The sequence below is a fragment of the Tamandua tetradactyla genome, chromosome 3 (genome assembly GCF_023851605.1).
Source record: "Tamandua tetradactyla isolate mTamTet1 chromosome 3, mTamTet1.pri, whole genome shotgun sequence".
NCBI classification, from domain to species: domain Eukaryota; kingdom Metazoa; phylum Chordata; class Mammalia; order Pilosa; family Myrmecophagidae; genus Tamandua; species Tamandua tetradactyla.
In genome coordinates, this window is record NC_135329.1 from 127039215 (window position 1) to 127057753 (window position 18539).

The following is an 18539-nucleotide window of genomic DNA, read 5'->3' on the forward strand; positions in this document are numbered from 1 at the left end:
TCAGAATACTTTTCATGATTTCATCCCTGTTGCTTCATATTGGGGATGTGACCCAAAATGCAAAAGACTACTGGGTAGACCATCAAGAAAAGTCATTACTAAAAAGAAAGCATGGAAAGAACAATACTCTTCCTTAACAGAGAAGGGTCAAAAGTTGTGGATGCATGGGCGGGCCGCGGTGGCTCAGCGGGCAAAGTGCTTGCCTGCTATGCCGGAGGACTTCGGTTCGATTCCCGGCCCCAGCCCATGTAACAAAAACGGAGAAACAGAATACAATAAAACAAGAAAATGTTTAAAAGATGTTTCCCTTTCTTCCTTCCTTCCTTCCTTCTCTCTGTCTTTCCTTTAAAAAAAAAAAAAAAAAAAAAAAAAAGTTGTGGATGCAGATATATGCATATGAGAGAGAGAGAGGGAATAAAAGCAGATAGGAGGTAAACTGTTTTCCCAGACAATGCTGAGCAATTTTTTATCTTCGAGTCATCATTTCATTTAGAACTTTATTTTCAGTTTTTAAAAATATTGTTAGGAACATCCATGACTTCCTAGAATATCAAATAACCCATTATTTTAAATGTAAGCATTTTCAATAACTTGGTTATTTTAACCACAACCAAGAAACTAAAAGTGAGCTTAGACATAGTGCAGAGAGATATTACAATTTGTTAACTAATCCACTTCATTTGCCTTTTTAATGGGCACCATTTTGATAACTATGATGATCTGATTTAAGTCTTGAAAAAGGAGAACAAGCAATAAAGAAGGGAATATTACTATTGGCAGATAACAGTTGCAGCAACAAAGTTGTCAGTAGGCGACTCAAAATGCATCGCGTTTTGGGGCCCTTTTAGTGTAGAGTCAAAGGACTCAACATGCTAGGCCTGGGGGCAGCTTTGCATGACGGCAGCCAGCAGTAAGTGCTAGCCATAATAATACTGATGAAGAGGCAAAGAAAGGCTCAGTTATATCACACTGACTCTGTTTAAAAAGGCAAGGGTTTTAAGATGTTTCAGGTAAATGTAAAAATATTAACAAAGTAAATAAAGCAATTTGGTACCCCCAAACACGAATACTTACTATCTAGAGAACTCACTGTTGGGTATTGAATTATGGACCTCAGAAAGGCATGCTCTTAATCTATATCCATTCCTGTGGATATAGATTAAGACCTTTTGATGAGGTTATTGTAGTTATGGTGTGGCTAACTAAATCAGGATGGGTGTTAATCCTATTACGGAAGCCTTATAGAGAAGGCCACAAGAGAGAGAAGGGGACAGTCAGAAGCTGGAAGTCAACAGAACCCTGAAGAAAAAGGAGAGGACATCAACATGTGACAGAAGAGCCAAAGATCCAAGGATCAGCAGTAGCCAGCCCCAGAACAAAGCATCGCCTTGCTGTCACCTTGATTTTGGACTTCTAGTCTCAAAACCGAGAGCCAATAAATTTTCATTGTTTAAGCCAACCCACCGTATGATATTTGTTTCAGCAGCTAGGAAACAAAGACACTCATTAAAACAGAAAGATATAATCTACAAGAATCCTAGATAGCTGAGGCAATATTGTCCAGAAATGGATACTAAAATCAAAGAAAAATACATGCATTTTCCATAATAATAGAATGATATTAAAATTAGCAAGATACCCGCGTGCACAGAGGCACAGACGCATCCCACAAACATAGCAGCCACTAGCCAGAGAAGAGAATCTATGCCTTTTAAATTTGATTTTAGGAGTGCTTACAAGAGCTCAACATTTGTAGACCTTTTGATGAGGTTATTGTAGTTATGGTGTGGAGTTAGAGTACTACACTCAAAAAAAAAAATCTTCTTCTCCAAAATATTCATAAGTAAAGGGCTCATCTTTTTCTAAAGTTATGAAAGCTAGCTGTGGTTAACGTATAGACTCTATTACATTGTACTTTTGAATGAAAAACAATGTGCTGTGACTCTCCTAAAGAAACTAAGTCTGCTAGCTTGCATTTAAGCTTTTTCCTTGAGAAAAATGATAATACTATGTTGTTTTTTTTAAAAAAAACTGTAAAGGTCAAAATGCTTTATAAAGTAATATTTTATGAAAATAGAAAATAACGATAATAATGGTATTTATATAATTGTACACTTTAAGGGAGATATAGGGACAATCGTAAAATAAATGAGCAGGAAGAATCTTTTTTCTCCCTAAATATGCAAAATATCACAGGGAATGCTTGGGACTCTGTACAGTTTTCTTCATGCAAATGTTTATTTGGCTTGTGAGCCTTGTAACTTCTTCTACTTGTCTTTGCTTATTCCCTATTACCACTTTTCATTTGTTACTCCCTTATATTTCTTCCCAGAACAGTAATATGACGAAGAACTACTTTTTGTCTTTGAAAACACTGGCAGCAATAAAAAAGATGGGGATAAACTCTAGGCAATTCATACAGCAGATATTTTAAGACCGCAGAAATTAAGTACTTTTTTTGTATAAGAATAGATTTTGTAGAGTCCAAACCTCCTAAAACATTCGCCATTTCTGCTGCCTAATGCATTTATTCATGGCCTCTATACATTCTCTTCTATAACCTCTTCCTTCATGTCTCCATTTTAATATTATTGCTTATGTGAAAATTGCTAGATAAATTATTCAATTTTTTTCTATTATCCAGTATATCTGCAATAAAACTGATAACCTATCTCTGTAAATACATTTATAATAATTTAAGTTAGTCTTCTCTGCTTATTGTCTGCCTGCCTGCTTTTCTTTATCTAGCTCTTTTCACCCCATTCTCAAGTTCTTTGCTAGGATGGACTTGAAACACTTTGTTTCTGTTTGCTGTATAATGAAGACAAGCTGTTAAATAGATGCAAATGCTAATTCTGTAGTTACTTTTCATTTCATATGAAATTTCACTAGTATTGTTAAGAATGGAACGTTAATTACTCCTAATCAAAAGTCCACAGAACTTAATCATTGACTACAAATAATTTATGTTAAAGGATGATACTATGGATTACCCATAAATGAACTCAGCAGGCAAGTTCAGCCTTAGGCCAAAACCCAGGTGGATATTCATGACCTCTGGTCGCTAATAAATGAATAGATATAATCCATGTGGTTGGACAATTTTTCTCCCAGCATTTATTCATTCATGCAACAAATATTTTTGAACACCTGTGGGCTAGGCTCTGGAGATTAAACAGTGATATAATAATCCCTGCCCTCAAACAGTTTACAATTGACTAAGGGAAATGGACAAATAAAAACAGAAAGAATGAGTGGTCTGCACAGGTGGTTTAGGTAGATAACATAAGGGGCAGTTAACTCAATCTTAGCAAGGTTTGTGGACCAAGGATGCTAAGGAGAAACTCTAAAGTCAAGATTTACGCATACCTTCCTTTATCTCTTCTCCTCACTCTTCAGCAGAGCTTACATGTCTTTTTGTTGTTGTTGTTGTTTGTTATTTTGGAAAAGTCAAGGCAGAGGCTCACCTGGCAGCTGGCAAGAGCTACTTGTTAGCATCTCTTCCAACTCCGTATTCAGTGACGTCATGATAGTTAGTAGCTTGAAATGGACTATGATGAGAGTATTTACACCATGAGAAGTGGCAAATGCTATAAAGCAGGGCTTCAAAAAGTTTTCCTTAGACAGCTGATCGTTAAACATTTCCCAGCACACCACTTGGCCAAGGAATATAGTATTCCTTGATTCTACTGGAGGAAATTTTAGTGGAGGATAATGAGACAGGGTAGTTTTTCCAATATCTGTAAGGCACTGTTACTAATAAGTAGAAATTAGAACTATAAAAAAGACAGTTCACCTGCCCTTTTAGTATTGACAACATAATAGGGAAAATAAGACAAGTCATAAATCACAGTATCTCAAGACCAAGTCAGCTTAACAAGTGCAAGGGAAGAGAGCAAGGCTAGAAAGATTGCTCTTAATATATATTTCCATGGTTGGCCTATGTATTGTTGAATCATGAAAATAGATTTCTAGATTGGCAGCTTCCACAAAATGGGTTAGGCTGATTCTATCTGATTCTATCATTCCAAACACTTTGAAAAACTTCTAGACGCCATTGATAATTCTTCATCTTGACTAAAAGCACAAAAGTGAAGATTTATCCATAGAATTTTGGACGTTAGTCCGATTTCTCTATAACTGACCCTGAATATTTGTTATGGTATCTTCATCTTCTATTATTATGTACTGATACAATGGATAGGATTTCTCTTACAACTTTTCTTAGATTTAACTAATCAATAAAGAGGAAAATCACAGATTTGAAAACAGATTGAAGTTGGGCGTCATAAGACATGATTTATAGGAAGATAAGGTTGAAATGTTTTTGGAAAGACAAAAACACTTACAAAAGATATGTCTCATTGGTCATGAAATTATTCACTGCCTGTCAGTTTCTATGAACTCTTTATTTAAAACCAATGTCGAAAAGGTGACCCTTCAACACAGAGCTCTTTCTCCACTTACAGTCTACTTCTGGTGTTCCAGGAGCCCCACTGGAAGACCTTGCTAATAGGCACCAATGTTGACAGAAGCGGGAATCATTTCTGAAATATAATGCAGGCATTTATGGGGATTAAAGGTCCTGGAAAATGAAAGCCACCTATACAGGGTCTAAATCCATAAGAACCATAAATTACCCATGTAAAGAGCCAAACTACGGATTCATTCACGTAGTGATGCTTGATTAGAAAAGGGAAGAAGACAAAGTGAGCAGAGTTTTTTTCATAGGATTATAACATTTTCTGTGACTGTTGTACTAAACCGAAGTTGGCCCTAGAAATACACATGGATGCCTGGCATAGATACAGGTATGAAGAGCAGAGGAACCTTGTTCTAATCTCAGCTCAACCACTAATTTGCCAAGATGTCGTGCAAATCACCTGTCCATTCTGCACCAGGTTTTCCTGTTTTTGAAGGTATTAGGTTAGAAACACTGTTTTCGAACTGTGCTCTAAGGAGCCCCGAGCGAAAGTCCGGGGCTGGGCAGAGGTCGGAGAGGCGAAGCAGAGATACGACCGACCTGGCAGCCGGGGAGGTAAGGTTTATTAGCAGAGGGACAGAACGGAGAGTTGATTCAAGAAATCAACTCCCGCCCGCCTTGATTTGGGTAGGAATTTTAAAGGGAGTTGGGGGTAGAGTTAGGCAGGTTTCTCTTAGGTGGGTCCTTGGGAGTTTGGTGGCTTTTCATTGGCGAAAACACTGCTTTAGTTCTGCAAGGTTGTAACTGCCGGAGGGTGGATATTGAGCAAGGGAGCTTATCACAAAAATGCAACTGTGAAGGTTGAGTAAGGGAGTTCATCACAAGGAAGCGGGTGCTGGAGGTTGAGAAATGTTAGTTTGAAAAGTTCCCAGAGGAGTGCCGAAAAGTCGGTCCTTGCTTGTTCCTCTGGCTCAGCTCTCACCCCGAGCAATCCATCAAAAGGTAGCAGGGGTAGAACGGAAAAGATGGCAATACCAGCATTCAGGGATCCAGGCTACCGCCTCCTGCAAGCTCACACTTCATTTCATCAGAGCAATACCACTTTGATCAATTTAAAGATTGCATATTTACCAGTTTTACACCTTGCTATAAGTGAAGTTGTTTGAAAAAAGGATCACTGGTTAAAAGTTGAAGACCACTAAACTGGTTCAGCCTTAAACATTGGAGACCCCCCCTTTTTTTTTTTACTGTTTCCGCATCACAAATTTACTAGTTTACTGAGTGATACCTCATGTACTATTCAAAATTAACTCATGTGGATTACAACATGAAACTCTGAGGAAATACAAAGAATAAGAGCTGAATGTTCAGTAGAGTTGGGGTCCTTTAAAGGCTTTGAATGTTACAAATTAATAAAGGAAATAGAGGATCTCCCATTGTTTAAGGCATCAACTTCAATTCCTTTTCTTGTCTGAAGCAGTTAATCAAGGAATTTTATACTAGAAAGGACCTCAAAGAGCCTGTCATTTTATAGGAGAGCCAGCAGAGTGTTAGTCAGAGTTGCTCACAGAAAGAATCAATTCCATGGCCAGGATTCTTTCCTCTGAATCCTGAGGTTTTGTCAAAGAACAAATAAACAATTTACCTGAGTCAACCATCTGGAAATTCTGTATCTCTTCTCTCTCCTTCTTTCCTCTCTCCCTCCCCCCCCCACCTCTTTCTTTTTCTTTCTCTAAATAATTTGGAATCTCAATCAAGGAACCCAGTGCTCTATTAGCAATTAGAAAATAGTTACATTAGAGAATCTGGCACATGCCTCATGAAATTCACTGATTAGATGGGGAGCTGATGACTTGACGATATAGTTCCAGGTGCTATGGGAAAAATATTCAAAGGTGGTGTTGAAGAGAGAGTTGAGGCATTAAAATCAGAGAAGCAATTACAGATGGTCATGGAGGAAGTGACACTAGAGTGGGCTTTTTTTTTCTTTAAAAATGCCAAAAGCCACTGCATAGTGATAATATAGCACCAAGAAATATGAAACATTTTGGGGAGAAATGGAATAATAGTGGTAGAGTGTAACACATCTCTGTCTGGAAGATCAAGTACATAAAAAATGTAGGGTATATTGAGTTTAGCAGCCTCTAGTTGCTTATTCTTCTTGTGTGTCATAGAAATAGAGCCCCTTGATTGTCAGAAGCGATAATGTGTCCAGACTTTTAAATAAACTAAACTTTTAGCATTCTTTGAAAATGAGGGAGGGTCAAAGAGAGGAAAATATAAGTTGCTGGGTTGGGCTTCCAGGAAAGTTCTGCAAAGGTAGCTTACTCACAGGCAAGGCTAGTGCCCTTTTCTCTTATCCCTTTTCCTTTTCCTTTTTTTAAAAATTTATTTATTAATTAAAAAATTAAGAAACAAAATAAAACATCAACATACATAATCAGTAATTCACAATATCATCACTTAGTTGCATATTCATCATTTCTTAGAACATTTGCATTAATTCAGAAAAAGAAATAAAAAGACAACAGAAAAAGAAATAAAACGAACACAGGAAAGAAAAGGAAAAAAAAAAAAGATTATACCTACCATACCCCTTACCCCTCTCTTTCATCGATCACTAGCATTTCAAACTAAATTTATTTTAGCATTTGTTCCCCCTATTATTTATTTTTATTCCATATGTTCTACTCCTTTGTTGACAAGGTAGATAAAAGGAGCATCAGACACAAGGTTTTCACAATCACACAGTCACATTGTGACAGCTGTATCGTTATTCAATCATCCTCAAGAAACATGGCTACTGGAACACAGCTCTACATTTTCAGGCATTTCCCTCCAGCCTCTCCATTACATCTTGAATAACAAGAGGATATCTACTTGATACATAAGAATAATCTCTCGACTCTGTTTGGAATCTCTCAGCCATTGACACTTTGTCTCATTTCCCTCTTCCCCCTTTTGGTCAAGAAGGTTTTCTCAATCCCTTGATGCTCAGTTCATTCTAGGGTTTTTCTCAATCCCTTGATGCTGAGTCTCAGCTCATTCCAAGATCTCTGTCCCACGTTGCCAGGAAGGTCCACACCACTTCCTGGGAGTCATGTCCCACATAGAGAGGGGTAGGGTGGTGAGACTGCTTGTTGTGTGGGCTGGAGAGAGAGGCCACATCTGAGCAACAAAAGAGGCTCTCTTGGGGGTGACTCTTAGGCCTAAATTTTAAGTAGACTTGACCTATCCTTTGTGGGGTTAAGTTTCATATGAACAAACCCCAAGACTGGGAGCTCAGCTTATAGCTTTGGTTGTCTGCAGTGCTTGTGAGAATATCAAGAATTCAACTTGGGGAAGTTGAGTTTCTCCCCGTTCTCACCATTCCCCAAAGGGGGCTTTGCAAATACTTTTTCACTCACTGATCAAATCACTCTGGGATTCCTCAGGGACTAGATTCATCACGTTCATCTCACTAGAGTGGGCTTTGAGAAATAAATAGGAATTGTAGGGACTGTATGTGTGTGGGGAGGAAGAGTATTCCAGGCGGAGGAAAAAAGGCACAAATATCTAAAACAGGAAGTATTTTGGATCTGCAAGAATTTCTGTAAGACTGTATGGAAGGATGGGTATCAGAAAGAGGTATTGAGAGACGAGAACCATAGGAAGAAAAAAGATTGTTTAGGACAAAGTTTAGAAGAATGAATTTTACCCTAAATGTGTTATGAAGCCACTGTCAGCTATTAATAATCAAGGGCTTGTCATCATCTGGCCTGCATCATAGAAAATAACTCTGGCAGGATGGTGGGGAGGGGCTGGCAGGGGCCAATCCAGGGATGGTAGACCATAAGGATGTGCTTCCAGTAATATAGGAGAAAGGGATGAGGGTGATAATGGGTGGTAGGGAGAATTGACATTAGCTGATAAATCTATGACAAATCAATTAGCAATTAACCCTGAAGAGTCTAAGAAACTTTGTCTGAAGTGTCTAAGAAAATATACAGTAGGATGTCCTGGTCTTTCCAGGGATCTGCCTACAACTGACAAAGGTCAAAATGCTACTGTAATTCCACAGTGTGGTACACTGAATTATGTACTCCAGAAAAAAAAAAAAAAAAACCATGTTCATGATCTTATTCCACTCTGGTGGGTGTGAACCCATTATAAATAGGACCTTATGAAGATATTTTTAATTAACGTAGGTCCCAATGGAATGAAGTTGGGCCATAATCCTATTACTAGAAGCTTTATGAAGAGAACCATGTGGAGGGCAGGGGTCTGGAAATCAATGGAACCTGGAAGAGAAAGCAGACTCCCCAGGGTGCATTGCCATGTGACAGAAAAGCCAAGGACCTAAGGATCACTACTAACTAGCCCCAGAACACTCCATCTTTAGGGCGAAAGAATCACTTTGCTGATGTCTTGATTTTGGACTTCTCCTATCCTCAAAACCAAGGACGAATAAATCCCTGCTATTTGAGCCAACCCACTGTATGGTATTTGTATTAGCAACTGGGAAACTAAGACACTCATCTAGCAAATGTATCACATTACATTGGTTTTTCAACTCTCATAGGTTGGCCATTCAGCAAATGTTTCCAGGAGAATTAAATGTAGTTATTGTGTTTGGTTTGTTTGGTTTTTGGACAGGTAAATAGATAGATTGTCATCCTTTGACCTTGAGTTTCCTATCTTTGGAAATTGGGTACATTTTTCATTCTTTTTGGAGCCCAAAAGTTATTATATAAATTCAAGGAAATACACTAGTTTCTGCAAAACTCCCTAGAAAAAGATAAAAATCAGTTCAGGCAAATGATTCAGGTCCATCAGATCAATTGATTTTAACAAATGTATTCTTTGTTTAAAATCAGCTCCACATTCTGCAGTGAAATGTATCATGAAACATGGGTGTAGGGGAGTCTATACAGACATGGGAATCTGTGTTATAAATGCTAGAAACAGAAAAAGTTTATTTTGTTAAAATTTATGGTTATAGCTATTGTAGACAGAAATAGATTGCCAAACAAACATATTGTTCTAGTTTGCTAGCTGCTGAATGCAATATACCAGAAACAGAACAGTTTTTTTTTTTGTTTTTTGTTTTTTTGCGTGGGCAGGCACCAGGAATCAATCCTGGGTCTCTGGCCAAAACAGCTTTTAACAGGAGAGAATTTATTAAGTTGCAAGTTTACAGTTCTAAGGCCATGAAAATGTCCCAATTAAAGCAAGTATATAAACATATACAAATTAAGGCGTTTTCCTTCATCTCCAAAGGTCTCTGGCAGCGTGGGCTCTTGTGGATCTGTGGCTCTCTCACTCTCGCCAAAATGTTTCCTATTTTAAAGGGTTTGAGTAGAGTAATCAAGATCCACCTGGAATGGGTGGAGTCACAACGCAATGGAAGCCATCCAATCAAAAGTTACCACCCACAATTGGGTGGGTCACATTTCCATGGGAGCAAACAAAAAGCTCCCAGCCAGCTATAGGGAATGAGGATTACAGGCCGTGGCTTTTCTGGGGTCCGCCACAGATTCAAACTTGCACACATGTCTTTCCTTTTTATTCTATTTTATTTTAATTTACTGAGAAGACTCTGAATTACTGGTCCAGCGATTCTCAAAGTGTGGTGTCAAGATCAGCAGCATCAGCCTCAGCCGTTAACTCATCAAAAATGTAAATTCTCAGCTTCCACCCCAGATTCACTGAAAGAGAAACTGCGGGGTGGGATAAGGTGGGGCGAAAATCTGGGTTTTAATAAGCCGCTAGGAGGTTCGGATGCACACGAAAATTTGAGAACTGCTGTGCTGGGCTATTACAGTGGTTAAGAGCATGGACTCTGAAATCAGAATGCCAAATTCTGGCTCTGCCACTAAATAGATGAGAGCTCTTACAAGTTACTGAACTTCCTGAGCTTCAGTTTCCTCATTTGCAAAATTGGGATAATCTATTTCCTCCCTCATAATTAGAGACTCAACCAGATAATGCATTCATCCATTCATTGATGAATTCAACACTCAGTCGTTGGGCACCTGCCTCATTCCATGCACTATTTCAGGCACTGGAGGTGAATAAATGGTGAACAAAAGAGACAAGGTACTTGCTCTTGTTGAGCCTACTTGTTCTAGCACATTATGAGTTGTGGGTACCCAAGCTGTCTGATGTAGAGGAAGCACTGAATAAATGTTAGTTGTAATGATTATCAGTTAATTTGTTCTCTGAATCAGAATTCAAAAGCAATGCCATTTTCGATTTTTCTCAGTTCAGCTTTTAGAAACATCGTTACAGGCTAGTTTAGATCTGGCTGGAACACCATTTCCAAAAACAACAACAAAAACCTGGCTCTTAAAACAGAAAAAAGCTAGAGAACATAATTTATGAAAATGAAACTGCCACAAGGCTCTAAGACCAACAATTCACCCTAATGAAAATGGAGATCAACTCAAGGGCTGCCATTTGGGCAATTCAAAAATAGTATCAGGGAAATAAGTAAGTAAATAAATAAATAAAATAGTATCAGGTTTGTAAAGGACCCACAAGACCCAAAAGTTTCTATCCTATTGCGTTCCAAGCACATTTAAGTAAAATGGACTGTTCCATTATTAAATGATGCTTGAAAGCTCTCTGTGTTTCATAAAGGGGAGCAATCCACTGGGTGTCCAGAAAAAGCTGCTACAACTTTCTTAACAGCCTCTCTCATCTGACTGTGGAGTCCTAGTCATTTAAATAAAAAAGGGCAGAGAAAACGCTCAGAGGCAGTTTGATCTAACTCAACCTTTTCAAATGACTACACTAATTTTAAACATATGAATTTAACTGTATGTTTGCCCCTCTATAAACAGGGCGAACAAACAGTATATCATTTTTACACTTGAACTGTATTATGATTTTAATGCAGCCTCAGGTGAGGTGAGGTCAGAAGATACAATTAAATGGATCTGGTACCAGCTGGAGATTAGGCTCTCTTTAACCATGCTTGGGTGATTTATCCATCAACAACTCATGTACTGCTCCATAAAAATTGATATCTGTTTAAAAATAGGTATTAAAATACAGTGTACTTTTAAAATTAGAGACTAAAATATTGTGTAGTTGCCAGCAGGTAGTTTATTTAATATTCATGTGCAATATGAAACAGAAAGATTCCTGTTCGTGGAATAAAAATCTATTAGAATAAATATGCTCTTGTTGCTGATGTGTACAGAGCATCCGAGCTTGGTCAAGCCCTTGGAAACAAATGCACAAACAAACTTTTAAATCATTTACAAAGCCCCAGCTTGTGGAATGGGGATATATAATTACCTCACTTGTTAAATAACTCTATCCTGTTTCTCAAGGATTTATTTCAATGCTGTTCTTTTGTGGAAGGCTGTTTAAAAACAAAAACAAGAAAAAAGGAAACAGAAATGCCAGGCAAACAGTTTTATTAAGGGCAATACAAAAATCTTCAGGCTTGGGATATATTTCACCATGGACTCTGATTTCAATCTTGAGGTTGAATCTGGGTCCTAATAGACATAAATTCAAATATTTGGATTTTCAGTGTCTCACACCAGCTTGGAGCTCTAAGTAAAGGGCAATCATTTGTCTACTGATATGCATATCAAAAAATTAAACAAATGAGCATTTAAAAGTAATGTTTGATTAACCATTCACTGAAAGAAAAGTAATTCTGCCTGTCTAATCCAGTAATTTATATAGTTTAGTGATTTGCTTGTCAATAATGAACAAATTGCCCTAATATATTACTGTAATGCTTCATTTTCATTAAGACATCTGCCAACTTTTCAAAAATCCTTTTCCATTTGGGACTTGACTTATAATTGTAGAGTCCCTTGGGGGAGTTTCAATATTATTCTAATCAATTTTATCCACAATATACAATATGGATGATTACATCGCAATGTAATTTCCAAAGTTACCTTCTCACATTAGTCATTTACAAAGAGAGGAGACGCTGCCGATGTCTCCAGAATATATTTTAGAATAGAAACTCACTGCAGCAATGCAGCAAAGAATATTTTTCATTTGAATGCATCACAACATGAATATGTATATGTACAGATATGCTTATATAATTTACAACCACACTTCAAAGCTTTATGGTCTATAACATTTATATGTTATTTTTATGCAATAAGATGATAATGGATTTTACAACTACAGGATTGAAAGTTGGAAAGTCCTCCAAGATGATCTTTCTGTGTGTGGACTACCATGTTAATGCCAAAGGCTTCTTTCTTTTTTATTTTGAAGAGAAGTGGATAGTAGTTCCGGAGAAAACTTGAAAATAAGTGATCCTCGTCTCACTCCAAACTGAAAAGAAGCTCCAGAAACTTCATTTAACTAGACACGCTCTGGTTTTTCAGTTCAGTTTTTCTTCTGATGTGTGTGTCATCGCTGTCAGAAAGGAATCACCTTTTCCCACATTTCTAGTTTCCGCAGGAGTGATTTATCCTAAGCACTCTCTGGATCTCTTTGCACCTCTTAACTCACCTTCCATCCCTGGGGAGACTGACTAGCTTGTACTTGTGGGAAGTGTAACCCCACAAGTTTGGCTCAGATCAACCCTTCTCCCTTTCAAAACTGAGGAACAATATGTTCTTCCCCATTTTGTAAATGAGTCTTAGCTAGAAACTTTCCTCTGCTGGAGAAGGCCTGTTCCAGTCTGGTAGTAACCTGCTTAATTCTGTGGTTCCTTATTAGCAAGCCCGTTGTCTTAATAGTCACTACATATTCCAATCTGGCCTCCATCCCTAACAAATGCAGAACGTTGGCTTCCATCTTCTTTACTCTTTGATTTGTAAACTTATCCTGGGTGGAGTGGGGAGAGTGATGTTAGTTATTGAGAGACTCCTCCAAGGCCCCCCAAATCATCAACACCAATGCCATTGCCATGGTCATCTAACCTATCTTTAAGGAGTTTAAAGCCTACTCTTTACATACCAATCATGTACTTTTAATTTGGCAGTGAATGTTCAGGAGCGTTGAAAGGAAGTACAAACTTTAAACATATAGAAAGAAAAGGAAATCAAAATAACAAATAATAAACCTGATTACAGGCAAATCAGTGGCAACATTGAAAAAGTTTAGTGCCTCAGATTTTCTACTTTTTTACCAAGATTTTCTGCTTTCATTTCTTTTTTTAAAGTACTAGCAGAAAGTAGTAAAAATGAACATCAATTCTCAGGAGTCTATATCCTAGGCTCTTTGCTATTTTTAATATATTTATAATTGATTTAACTGGCTCCATTTTCATTTTAAAGTTATTTTTCACTTTTTATTTTACTATGAGGTTGCATAAATTAAAATGGACAAAACTGGTTCCTTCCCAATCAAAACAGGTACTACTCATCATTAAATTTAATAAAATTGCCATTAACAAATATTTATTAAGTGCTTACCATGTAGAAGATAATTTTCTAGAACATATGTGCTTTGGTTTCCTAGGTTCCATGAAATGGGTTGGCTTAAGCAATGGGAGTTTATTAGCTTACAGTTTGAAGCTGAGAAAATGTCCTTATCAAGGCATTATCACAGCAATGCTTTTTTTCTGAAGTTTGGCTGCCAGCAATCCTGGGCTCCTCTGTCACATGGCAAGACACATGGCAGCATCTGCCAGTCTTTCCCTTCTCTTCCAGCTTACATTGATTTCAACTTCTTGCTTTTGTGGCTTTCTCTCTCTCTGTATTTGTTCCATTTGTAAAAGAATCCAGGAATAAGATTAAGACCCATCCTGAATGAGGAGGGTCATACCTTAACTGAAGAGCATCATCAAAAGGTCCTACTTAAGATGGATTCACACCCACAGGAATGGACTAAATTTAAGTATGTTTTTTTTTTTCTGGGGTACATACAACTTCAAATCACCACACTTCAACCTCTGGATCCCATAAAGATATGGTCTTTCCACATACAAAATGTATTCATTCCATTACAATATCCCAAAAGCTTTGTGTAATTTCAGAAATAATGCTTAGTACAAAGTCTAATCAGAATCACTTATGGATATGGTCTACCCTGGGACACAATTGGTCTACCCTGGGGCACAAGTCCCTTCCATCTTTGGATCCGTGAAACTTAGAGAACAAGTTATCTGCTTTCAATATACAAAGGAGGGACAGGCAGAGGATGAATGTTCCCATTCCAGAAAGGACAAATTGGAATGAAAACAAGGGTCATGTATCCCAAGCAAATCCAAAATCCAGCAAGGCAAATTTCATTAGATTTCAAGGTCTAAGAGTCAGCTATGGAATGAGATTTTATCCTCTGGGCTTATGAAGTAGCAGCCCCACCCCTTCTAAGTGCTTGCACAGTGGCTGTTCTTTCCCTAACTCTGGGCTGAAGGTTCCACCATCTTCAGGCATTCAAGCATTGGGATGGCAGCAAGGCTGTAGGCTCTATGCTTGTCAAGAATCAGGGTGATGGCTAGACTCCCTAGAATCCCCCAGGCATCAGGGAAAAACGGAGGTAGTAGCACTCTTCCTGAACAATATGGTAGAATGCCTGCCCTCTCTAACTTCCAACGAACACTCAATCTTTCATCACATATGGGTGAAGCCCACATTCTTATCCTGAGAAGATGTCTTCAGTCCAGACCTCAGCTTCTATGATGGTGCCCTTAAAATTATTTTCCTTCAATCTTTCCCTTGTAATCCAGGCTGTAGTGATTCTATTCATATAGATCTCTCTCTCACACATACACACACAAAACTTGTCATTTTTGCATGTGCTACATAAGACTCCAAATCATTAGACAGCAGGATTTTCCACACTGTGGATAACTGCATCTCTAATCTTGACTTGCACTGAAATGTCTATCTGCTTCTATGTTCAGTTAAATCCTCACATGGAGCAATATTCTCTGGTGACTCACTTTTTGGAAGCTCAGAACTTTCCAAACCATCAATTTCTGGTTTCTCTGTCCCAGGAGTTCAGTTCTCAGCTTATCCCTTTCACATCTTACTATTTGATGCATGGAAAAACCAGGTTGCACTTTCCATAGTTAGATGGAAATCTTCTCACGTAAATATCCAAGCTCATCATTTTCAAATTCCACCTTCCATCTGACATCAGAAATCAATTTTGCCAAGTTCTCTGCCACTTGATCACCTTTATTTCAGTTTCTAATAGCATAATCGTCATTTTCTTCTAAGGTCTTATCAGAGGTATCTTTAGCATTTTTGCGTTCTACAAACCATCTCTTGGAAGCAATCTAGGTTCTTTAAATAAAGCTCCCCACAATTCTTCCAGCCTCTACCCAATATTCAATTCGAAAGCCATTTCCACATTTTTGGTGTTTGCAATGACAGCACCCTGCTCTCCTGGTACCAAATTCTATTTTTGTTTCAACCACCACATACAATATGTGAAGAAAATTTTAACACTACCTAGGGATGTATAAGAAGGCTTAAACAATTAGAAAATGTTTTGCTGGTTTGAAAAGGTTTATGTACCCTAGAAAAGCCATGTTTAATCTTAATCAACCTTGTGGGAGCAATGGTTTCTTCTAATCCCTATTCAGTGCTATAGGATGGAGACTTGTTTAGGTTATCTCCATGGAGATGTGATGGAGATCAATTGTGGGTATTAAACTTGATTAGATGGAGACATGTCTCCTCCACCTATTCTAAGTGGGTCTTGATTAGTTTACTGGTATCCTATAATAGAAGAAGTATTTTGGAGAAAACTTCAGAATGCTGTAGAACCATGAAGCAGAGAATTCATCAGCCAGCAACTTTTGGAGATGAAGAAGGAAAATGCCACCTAGGGAAACAAGAAGCCAGAAGAGAAAGCTAGCAGACTTCATCATGTACTCTTCCAGCTGAGAGAGAAACCCTGAATGTCATCGGCCTTCTTGAACCCAGGTATCTTTCCCTGGGTGCCTTAGATTGGACATTTCTATAGACTCATTTTAATTGGGACATTTTCTTAGCCTTAGAACTGTAAAATAGCAACTTATAAATTTCCCCTTTTAGAAGCCATTCTATCTCTAGTATATTGCATTCCAGCAGCTAGCAAATTGAGCAGACGTATATTGTGTTTAGCTGAGAAGGTTCAATATGTTAAAGCTTTCAATTCTACTTAAATTAAGTTAGTCCTTATCAAAATCACCCTGATCAAAATATTTGCAAGATTTTTTAAAAGTTAAACTTGAAAAATTGGTTGATTTAAATTAGTCTATAATTTAATATAAAATAACATTTTATTTTATATGAAGTTTAAAAATATTATTATAAAATTAAGGATACTCAGAATGAGAGGGAAAGGTATTCCAAACTGAGACGATAGGCAGGCCAAGTCTTGGGCAATAATTTATATAGGTTGCTGAGGGGATGACAAGTAGACTTATTTGATTAGAACCCAAAGATCAGATAGGACAGAGGAGGAAGATTAGGTTATAAAGAGAGAGTGGAACCAGCCTGGGAAGGGGTTTTGTTCTAAGCTAAATATGGGACTTTCTTCTAAAGGAAAATAATTTAATGGCTTTGAGCCAAGGAATTACATTTGAAAACAGCTATTTTAGATCAGTCTAGCAATGTGTACATGTTGGATTGGAAGGGGAAGAGACTCTAGGCAGGGATCATAGTTAGAAGGCTATTGAAATAATTTATGCAAGAAACATTAAGGGTCTAGAATAAAATCACAAATGGAAGGACTTTAAAATCATGTAATGCAGTGGTTTTCAAGCCTTTTTTTTTTTTTAACTGTGAGCCATAGTAAGCAATATATCTTACATACACAACATTTTAAGTTTAAAAAAACAATATTTATGACAGTGTGTCTGAGGGACAGTGGGAGGCAATGCAGCCATGGAGAATGGGGATGAGACATACAGGTTCTGAAAGACCCACAAAACCATCAAATAGCTTTTCCAGAATGATGGCTATTTGGAAAATAGTGACCCAGGATGAACTGGCCCAGACACTGGAGAAGTTTAAAGTCCAGCTTGGGGACAAGCCAAATGAAGGGCAGCCATGGTACATGGAACTCACTGTGCAGGTGGCCCACAACAATGACTCCATTGACCAGAAGTTTGTCTTCTTCTCCTAGTAGAAGAAGGACAGGATCAAGACCATCAAGGTGCACTGCCATTGGATGGAGGAGGAGAGGACCACCTGGGCCCTCATCATGGTGCACGAGGGGATGATGCCCTCTGCCAAGCAGTATCTGGTTGACATACCCCACAAGTACATCCTGGAGCAGTTCCTGCAGCAGGAGCTTCTCATCAATGTCATGGAGCACAAGCTGATCCTGAAGCACACCATCATTACCAAGGAGGAAGTGATAGAGCTGCTGGCATCCTATAAACTCTGCAAGAACCAGCTGTCCAAGATCCAGGTGGGAGATCTGTGGTGTGCTACTTTGTGATATAGCTAGTGCAGGTGATAAAGATTATCTGGCCCAACAAGATGACAGGCAAGTACATCACCTACCAGATTGTTTAGTAGCAGGTGGCTTGACAGTGAGCACAGTCCGGGAAAAGAAGCAGGCTCCATGCTTCATGCAAACTCAGTTAAGATACAGGGCACCCTGTACTTCCCATTTGCCTCAGACTGATCTTGACAGGAAGGCTAAACTCTGAAGGAGACCATTAACCAAAGCACAGCTAATTTGCAATGACAATGAAAGGTGCTTTTTGCTTTGGTTTGATTTAATTAGCTCCTGGCATTCAAGAAAATCTCCATCATTAGTAGGTGGACACAAACTTGAGGAACAGACACCTCAGGGACTAAATACTAGAGTTAACACTTTAAAATATTAAAATGTATAGAGTACAATAAAAGATTACAAGAGGGGGAATAAAGGAGATGATAGCCCATCCAAAGAAACAATCAAGACGACCAGACTTTGAACATGCCAGGCATAGACTTAAAAAAAAAAGATCCTCAACATGCTCAAAGATAAAAATATGGAGAAAGAACTAAAGGATATGAGGAAAAGAGTGAATGAAGAATATGAGTCAGTTGGTCAGCTGAACTAGTGACCAGTAAGAAGTAGCAACTAGTCTAGCATTTGCATTTCAGAGGATGGGAGATAAATCCAACAAAAATACAGGGTCTTCTACCTCAGTGAAATTTCTAGGTGTCCAGTGGTGTGGGGCATGTTGAGATATCCCTTCTAAGGTGAAGGA

General features: G+C 38.2%; 1 long non-coding RNA gene and 1 pseudogene across 1 annotated transcript in view; one reads left to right on the forward strand and one right to left on the reverse strand.

Annotated features, from left to right (window-relative positions):
• The window catches only part of LOC143676341 (uncharacterized), a 136844-nt gene that overhangs the window by 44542 nt on the left and 73763 nt on the right, over positions 1-18539 (reverse strand). The window lies entirely within an intron of this gene.
• LOC143676340 (DNA-directed RNA polymerases I, II, and III subunit RPABC1 pseudogene) lies at positions 17218-17853 on the forward strand (annotated as a pseudogene).